The sequence below is a fragment of the Nematolebias whitei genome, chromosome 8 (genome assembly GCF_014905685.2).
Source record: "Nematolebias whitei isolate Nwh7 chromosome 8, NemWhi1, whole genome shotgun sequence".
Classification (NCBI taxonomy): Eukaryota; Metazoa; Chordata; class Actinopteri; order Cyprinodontiformes; family Rivulidae; genus Nematolebias; species Nematolebias whitei.
The window spans coordinates 43,171,023-43,180,799 of NC_056505.1; positions in this window are offsets into that span (position 1 = coordinate 43,171,023).

Here is a 9,777-nt window from a genome sequence, read left to right on the forward strand (position 1 = left end):
CGTGCAGCGAGCGCGCGTGCAGCGAGCGCGCGTGCAGCGAGCGCGCGCCCAGCTGCGGTGTTTCCAACCGTATCCAACAAACCGAAACCAACTCGGGTCCAACAGCTGCACCTTCTGCTGCCCCATCGGATCGTACCAACGACCCTGCTGTGTCCGGCAGCTCCTGGATTCCGGCTGTTCATCCCGGCTGCACTTTCTCCAGCCGGAGGAGGCGAGGACCCGACGTAAACAAACTGAAACCGCTGATCTGCGCCCCCCCCCCCCAACTTCTCCCTCAGCTGCTGACCCAACAAGGTTTGCTCTCCTCAATGTGAGGTCTTTAACAAACAAAACCTTCATCATGAATTACTTTTTCTCCACAAATAATCTGGACTTCATGTTTCTGACGGAGACTTGGCTTCCTCCGGGTGAGTCAAGTGTGTTTTCTGAACTGGTGCCTGCTGATTGTACTTTTCTTAATTGCCCGAGGTCATCTGGAAGAGGTGGAGGAGTGTTGGCTGTTTTTAAGAAAATCTGGAAATGCAGACTGTTACAGACACCATCTTTTCAGACCTTTGAACTGCTGCATTTTGAACTGGGCCACTCCAACCCCATGTTGATTGGTGCTTTATCGACTGCCCAAATCCTCTACAGGCTTCATCAGTGAAGTCTGTCTTTCTCACTGCAATACTATTAAAATACGACCGTGTGCTAATTCTAGGGGACTTCAATGTGCACGTCTGTTGCCCTGAAAAGCCTTTGGTTCAGGACTTTCTAAATCTGATCCACTCTTTAAACCTGGTGCAAAATGTTGTCGGCCCCACACACCATCAGGGTCACAGTCTTGATATTGTTCTGTCTTGTGGTGTCTCTGTGTTAAATCTGGAAATTGGGGATGCTGTCATGTCTGATCACAAACCAATCTCATTTGTAATACCTCTTGCTCGTGTCTCTAAATCTCCCGCTCCACCCAGGACCTGTCGTATATTTAACCCTTCAACCGCTGCTCGTTTTTCCTCTACCTTTATTACCACTGCTGCTACAACACCTGAAACCTCTGCCTGTGTCGGTGCTCAGGAGCTGCTTAGTAACCACAATGTGACCTGCACTAAGATCTTGGATCTGTTGGCCCCACTAAAAGTCAGGAAACCAAGGAGAGCCCAGTACCCATGGATGAATGAGACCACCAGGGCAGCGAGACGCCTGTGCAGGAGAGCTGAGCGCAGGTGGAAAAAGGACCAACTCCAGGTTTCTTTCATTTTGCTCAAAACCTGTTAAAAAAATTACCAGAACACTGTCAAATCTGAAAAAAAAAAAAATATTTCTCCCAACTCATCAACTCAAATAGACACAACCCCCGCGCCCTATTCACAACAGTAAATTCCATTCTAAATGTCCCTTCGTATTCATGTATGGAGGCCTCTGTTGACACCTGCAATGACTTCACTAAATTCTTTGTTAACAAAGTGGAGTTGATCAGGGCCTCCATCCCCCGCTCCTTAGTCGACCCATCAGCTTTTGTTTCGTGTTCTGCTACTTTCAGGCAATTCAAACCAATCACACTCCCACTGTTAAACAAAGTTGCTGGTCACATGAAGCCATCAGGATCACCATTGGACCCCATTCCAGCAGCATTGTTCAAACAGGTTCTACCAGCGATTGGGCCTGCTGTTCTAACTATACTAAACAGTAGTATTGCTACAAGCGTGGTCCCAGAGGCGTTCAAACATGCAGTAGTCACACCGTTAATTAAGAAACCTGCTCTTGACCCTTCGGCCTGCTCAAATTACAGACCAATCTCAAACTCCCCTTTCTGTCCAAAATCCTGGAAAAAGTAGTTTTTACTCAGTTAAATCAGTTTTTAACTGAGAACAAAATTTTTGAGCTCTTTCAGTCTGGTTTCAAGCAGCTCCACAGCACCGAAACAGCTTTGGTTAGGGTTTGTAATGACATTTTAACAGCAAATGATTCTGGTCATTTTGTGGCTCTTGTACTCCTCGATCTTACTGCCGCATTCGATACTGTTGACCACAGTATCCTCATCTCTCGGCTTGAACACTGGGTTAGGATTACAGGTGCTGCATTAGACTGGTTCCGCTCATACCTCTCTGACAGGAGTTTTTGTGTGAAGGTGGGTAAAAATCTATCCACTTCAATGCCTCTTTCCTGCGGTGTCCCACAGGGCTCGATTCTCGGACCCCTTCTATTTTCGCTCTATCTGCTTCCGCTGGGGTAGATCCTAAGAAAACATGGTATTCCATTCCATTGCTACGCCGATGACTGTCAGATCTACCTGCCACTGAAACCAGCCAGTGCTTGTTCCGTCCACCCTCTCCTCAAATGTCTAGATGACATTAAGACATGGATGGCTTCAAATTTTCTAAGTTTTAACGACCAGAAGACTGAAGTCATTGTCTTTAGCCCTAGCTCAGCTGCCGCCTCTTATCTTGTGAACCTGGACTCCCTTCAGTCTTATCTGAATCACTCTGTTAAAAACCTCGGAGTGGTTTTTGACTCGGATTTTAAGTTCGACAAACAGATAAGTTTGGTTCTGCAGAGAAGCTTCTTCCAACTGCGGCAGGTAGCTAAGCTCAAGCCAGTGCTGTCTAGACCTGACCTTGAGACACTAGTCCATGCATTCATCACAACCCGCCTTGACTACTATAATTCACTGTATGCTGGGGTCAGCCAGGCCTCTATCTCACGGCTACAGCTCGTCCAGGATGCTGCAGCTCGACTTTTAACCGGTACACCGAGGTATGAGCACATCACACCAGTTCTATCCTCCCTACACTGGCTTCCTGTGAGAACTAGGATTGATTTCAAAATTCTCCTCCTGACCTATAAGTGCTTAAATGGCCTCGCACCCATCTACCTCTCTGACCTACTGGAACCATATGTTCCCTCTCAGGCTCTGAGATCATCCGATCAACTGATTTGGTTGTTCCAAAAACATGACTGAAGCTCCGAGGAGATCGGGCGTTTTCAGTCATGGGTCCCAAACTGTGGAACAACCTACCCCCCAACATTAGGCATGCCACCTCCATTCCTGTGTTCAAATTCCTGCTAAAAACATATCTGTTCTCTCTGGCATTTCATACTGTGTGAGTTGATTTAGTATATCTGTATATATATAGATTTAGTAATGGGATTTACCTGTATAAATAAAGGTTGATTGATATCTTGTTCCATGTCTTCATTTTAATGCTGTTGTTTTAATTTTTAAGGTATATTCTTACTGCTTTTTATTTCTTAGCGTTACCATTAGTGTTAAGCACTTTGATAACAGTCTATCTGTTTTAAATTGTGCTCTATAAATAAATATGACTTGACTTGACTTCTGATTAGTGGAATTCTTGAAAACAACCCTTAAGACACGATGACAAGCTTGAAAACATCCATTTGGACATAGCAGAAAGCTTGAAAACATCACTTCTGACATTGTGGAAATCTTGAAAACATCACTTTGGACATAGTGGCAAGCTTGAAAACATCCCTTCAGACACATTGTATGCTTGAAAACATCGTTTCAGACACATTGGCAACCTTGAAAACATCCTTTAAAACATATTGGCAAGTTTGAAAACATCCCTTAAAGTTGCTTGAAAACATCCCTTCAGACACATTGGTAAGCTTGAAAACATTGTTTCACACACATTGGCTAGCATCCCAACAGACACATTTGCAGGCTTGAAAACATTCCTTAGGACGTAGAGGCAAGCTTGAAAACATCACTTTGGACATAGTGGCAAAATTGAAAACATCCCTTCCGACACATTGACAAGCTTGAAAACATCCCATAAAGTCACAATGGCAAGCTTGATAACATCCATTTGGACATAGTAGAAAGCTTGAACACATCACTTCTGACATTGTGGAAATCTTGAAAACATCACTTCAGACATAGCGGCAAGCTTGAAAACAACCATTAGGACATATTGGCAAGCTTGAAAACATCCCTTCAGACACATTGGTAAGCTTGAAAACATCGTTTCAGGCACATTGACAACCTTGAAAACATCCTGTAAGACATATTGGCAAGTTTGAAAACATCCTTTAGAGTTGCATGAAAACATCCCTTCAGACACATTGGTAAACAACGTTTCAGACACATTGGCAACCTTGAAAACATCCTATCAGACACATTGGCAAGCTTGAAAACATTCATTTGGACATATTAGAAAGCTTGAAAATATCACTTCTGACATTATGGAAATCTTGAAAACATGACTTCTGACACAGTGGCAAGTCTGAAAACATCAATTCAGACACATTGACAAGCTTGAAAACATCCCATAAGTCACAATGGCAAACTTGAAAACATCCCTTCAGACATATTTCAAAGCTTGAAAACATCCATTTGGACATAGTAGAAAGCTTGAAAACATCACTTCTGACATTGTGGAAATCTTGAAAACATATGTTCTGACACAGTTGCAAGCTAGAAAACAATCCTTTCAGACACATTGGTAAGCTTGAAAACATTGTTTCACACACATTGGCTAGCATCCCTACAGACACATTTGCAGGCTTGAAAACATTCCTTAGGACGTAGAGGCAAGCTTGAAAACATCACTTTGGACATAGTGGTGTAGTGAACTAGGCCTGAGGTCAAGTCCTGACCTTAAGGACCATATGGGACAGAAACTGTCATTTCATTGATTTGAATCCAGAAATATAGGTTGACCCATCCTGAGACTTTCTTTCTTGAATTAATCAAGTGAAAGAAGACTACTTTCGATTATCATTACTATTTTACAAATGTTTGATAATCAAATTGTGTTAGTTCAAACAATGTTTAAATGTTGAAGTGAACTACTCATTTTTAAATCAACTGTGAAACAGTAATAACGATTTTTAATCCTCATTCAAAGTGAAATCAAGTTGGAATATGTTACAGAGTAATGATTCAATTTCTTGATCGTCTGTTTGAAATGAGCAAGTGGTGTAAGTTGGTCAAAGTTCAAGTTTCGGTCAACTGCAAGTTTACTGAAAAAGAAATGTCATGTTTAACTTTTACAGCAAGATACTAGAGAAGTGACTCCACAAAGTCTGAGTTCTTCATAACAATCTTCTGTCTGTTCTTAAACAATCTTAATCTTTTTCCTTGACTTTTCATAACACCTTACATCACAAAACACACTTCTGTTTTGGTCCATTGACCAATCAGAAACTCCCAAATGAACCGCAAATAGAGCTCTTTAAATGAGAGAGTTCTGCAAGAGGTTCCACCTCGAGTGGCGGTAGATGAAGAAGTTCTGCAGGAGCTCGAGCAGTTCTGCAGTTCTGAAACTCAGCAGTTCCAGAGTCCAGAATGCTGGAATGCAGAATGCTGGAATGCAGCATGCTCATTGCATCTGCGACTAAGCTGGACGAGAGAAGTTCAGAGGAATTATGAAGTCTGTTCTGGATGATCTCACGACTCAGAACGGTTCCCTACTGTCCTTACGGAGACGCTGAAAAGTGGCTTGAAGTGGAACTTTACGCCGGAACTGACATATCTTCAGAAAGGTAAAAAGTCGATCTTCAACCAAAGTGTACCGTTGGGTTAAGCTGGTCCAAAGGAGCGTGCTGTCCTGGTTAAAACAGACAAATTCCCTCACACATCTCTCTCAAGATAAACTTCATTTCCCATCTTTAAATTCTTCTATCCTGCTAGCAAATCATTCCAGATATTTTTAGAAATGTCTGAAGCAAAGTTTTTCAACCACCGCCGTGTGGTTAATGTCTGTTGTACTGCTGGAAGTGAGAAAACAATCGCCGTATTGTTTACTTCCTGTAAAACTGATTAATAAGCTGTCGTTATTTTCAATTCTTGCCAATTAATGTAAATGTGTGATGTGTTAAACTTGATTCTGTTAATAAATGACCCACTGTCGTTGGTGAGTCAAAGATAATTAACGTTTCCGTCCACATTTTATTAAATTCAGATGCACATCATTATACAGTCCAGAAAAATGAAAGAATCCGTTTAATTTATGAATATATATCAGCATATGTTCATACTACATCTGGTGGCCCGTGACGGGTTCATAAAATGGACTGTATTCGTGTGACAATTGAATTATCATGTTGGCATGAAAAAAAAAAGTGCAGAGAATCAGCTGCTGTGAAACGCAGCGAGTTGAGCTGTGATGCTCAGAGAAAGCTTACAGAAATGTTTGCAGCTAGTGATGTTTTGAAAGCTGAAATAGAGTCATTGAGTCTTTATGAAAGCTGAAATTGTACGTCTGTTTTGTGTAACTAAGCTGGGTTTGAGTTAAAACGCTTTATTCTGTTTAAACTGTGGTCCGGACGGAGGTTCTGCTGTAGACCCGGTTTTGGTCCGGTTCGGTTCTGATAAGTTCGAACTAGTATTTTAAATAGATGGAGAAACGTTTTAAGGACTGGGCGAAGTCTCAGTGAAGCTTTGAGAGCTTATTCGTTACATTTCTAACAGAAAATAGTGCATTTTGACAGTTTAAAAGACGAAAAGTTGACGGACTTTTTCAGACTAATGCTAACAAAGATAGCTGAAATGGCGATCTGTGATTGGTTGAAAACGGCCGTGTGTAACGCTTTGATTGGCTGAGAGACATGTCTGTCGTCACTATATCTGATGTCAGCGATATAAAGCCCGCGCTGTTATGATTGGTAGATTCAGTCACGTGACCCGGAAATGAGCTCGGTTGCAACCGAAGCCTTCTCTGTGCTTAAAATCACTAAATAAATTTGCCACATGTCCCCAAAAAACTCATGTTCATGCAAAGAAGTCGTGCTTGTTGAAACAACACTACGTTTTAGCTTGAAATCCGTTCAGAAATGTTGATTTAACCGAGTTTAGCCGATGCTAATTTTAAGCTAAGCGGCTAACGACAGGATGTCAACAGAACGTCCACAGGAAGTCGTCATAGGCTCCTGCTAGTAGAAAGCTAACACTGCCCCCCTCCTGTGGAAACTTGATATCACAGTTTCACTTCGTTTTTAGGTTATTTTGAGTGAAATTAAACGTGTTTATTTTCTGTAAGACGCATTTTTGAGTTAATAAAAGGTCCTCAAGTTGAATTATAACTGTTATCTTGCATTTAAAAAATGATTAAGGTATTTATGCAGCAGGCATTTACCAAAAACTTTTTATTCACTGGTAATTCCTCATGACAGGGGTGCAAAATAAAAAATTAGAAACTTTTTAAAAAAGATACGGTCCAGATATTCACAGAGTTGATAAAGTTTACTCATTTGCTGAATAGGTAATACACGTTTAATTGCTAAATCACTGAATAAGAGTAAATATCAGAAAAAAGAGACTTTTCTGATTTTAAGTTACCACCTAAAAAACTACATCTTCCTATTTAATTTTTAAATAGAAGATAATGCTGGAGAAGAGGAGTATAACAGTTTTTCTGAAGAAAGACTGATAATTCCTCATAATATTTTTCTCTTTTCACTACCTGGTTCAATGAGTAACTGTTAAAATAGCGAATTTATGGAAGTGAACGGTTTAAAAAGCGTTTTTAAACTGATGTTGCTGTGAGACTTTTTAGAAAAATTGCAGGTTTATAAAAATTCAGTGCTTTAGAGTAAAAAACACTGAGAAGCTTGGTAATCTAGAATCTGTTAAAAAATAAGCATATTAAAAAGTAACACTGCAGAGAAGCATTTACTTAAATATTCATGAATTGGGGTAAAACCTACGAAACAGGTGCCCATTCCTCTGAATAAGTTGACTTATAACAGTACTTTTGTATAAACCCAGAGCTAAAATAGTGTGAAACTCAATGACACTTGAATACAAATATTTACCTGTAAAATAATCTGAAGCTGGCAACTGTTTTAACCAGATAAAGTGCTACACAGTGAATACCATGACAGGTGTGATAGAAAAAGATTTTGATCCTTATGAGATGAAGGACTGTTTAGAGGATGCGTTAGCACTGCTGACATGATCCTTACATCCATATGGCAAACAGGTGGAGAGCATGAACCCAAAAGAGTTAGTGGACAATCTGATGGAGGTTGCAAAGAGTGTGACCTCTACAGAAATTACAATGTCAAGTTATGAAAAGCTGGCTAAAATGGCAATGTTGCTGAAAGAATCATACTTTGCATTAAGACGGGATCACGTCATGACAGTGTCACAAGTTTCCCGCTGCAAAACTGAGATAGATGTGCTTAAAAAAGATCTGCACAAACACAGAGTGGAGAGAGAGATATTACTCGAACAATATATGCGTTTACTAAGTGAATGTCAAACATCACAGGAACGCCTGAAAGCTTGTGAGGAGAAACTGGCCGCAGCAACAAATAAAAGTTCTGACGTGGGGTGAGTTTGTCTGGAACTCAGAGAAGACCGTGGACAGAGTCCAGGTCACCCACAACCACCTCAGAAAGATGTTGTTGCACCTCCACATGTGTGGAGAGAAAAACCTCCACCCTCACCTAAAGTGGTAGGAACAGACCTGAACAGGTCTCCTCTACCAAACTGCAACAGAGTGCATGGAAACTTCCTCTTTCAATAGATGTTCTGCTAAAACTCTCAAAATATGTACAACGCTTTGTACCTGGACCGATGGGTTCAACTGGAACAAAAGCGCACCTGAAAGATCTTGAATTCAGATTGAAAGGTTATCCTAATGCTACGGTTGAGGATAAGATCAGTCTGATAAGGCTCACATCAGACAGAGAGGTGTTTACCTTCATCGAGCGTCTACCTGATGCAACGAGAAAGGATTACAACCTTCTGTGTGAAGCTTTGATCAGAGAGTACGACCCCTGCACGGGACCTGCTGGTTTCCCAGCTGCTGACAAGGTCACGCAGGGCAAGAATGAACATCCAAAAGTTTATTACAAAAGAATCTTCCAAGCTTATTTTGGTGACAGAAATGAAACCGGAATGGAGGAAGAAGAAGGTTTTAAATATGTTTTCAGCAAAAATTTCCACACTGACATACGCATGTCAGTACAAATGATGGCAAATTTCAGAGAAAAATCCATCAATGAGATTAAACAGTGTGCTGTGAATGTGTTTGAGGCATGTTCTCATGCTAAGACGCCCATAGAGGTGTTTCCTGGTATAAAGGTTAAACCCCACTCCCTAGAAATGGAAGGACGGCGTGCATTGACACCACCTCCTAAAACAGGCGAGAAAAAGCAGTATTTTCAAACTAACAATCCGCGTAATGAAGGTGCACGCTGGGACAAAAAAGCTCCTCTTTCAGAGGATGAACGTGATTATCGTAAATGGGGTATGCGTAGGACGCAAGGATATGGGATCCAAGAGGACCCATATTATCAGGGGAAGTCCGAAAAGGAACCCCCAAAAGACGTACCTAACCCTCCCCCACCTCGGACGAAACGAACCGAGGCGATAAAATCACAAAAGTTCCAGATACAATGCCCTACACCTCTGAGCTCGGAAGAGACAGTGAAACTACAAAGGTTTTTAGAAACTTTGAAAAACGCTGAAATGGGAATCCAACCTGGAACGCTGTGTAGTGAGGTGATCGCTACTAAATCTGAAGGCGCGAATGACAACATTACAGATGTCGGTGAAACACACCAAGACATTGCTGTTGTTGCCTCCAAGAATATAGGTGTTTCTCTACCCATATGGGTAGAGAAACACCTACACATATGGGTAGAGAAACACCCCCACTACCAACCACGCAAGTGAGACCGTTGATACTTTCTCCTTCAGATGTAGTATGAACATATGCTGATATATATTCATAAATTAAACGGATTCTTTCATTTTTCTGGACTGTATAATGACGTGCATCTGAATTTAATAAAATGTGGACGGAAACGTTAATTATCTTT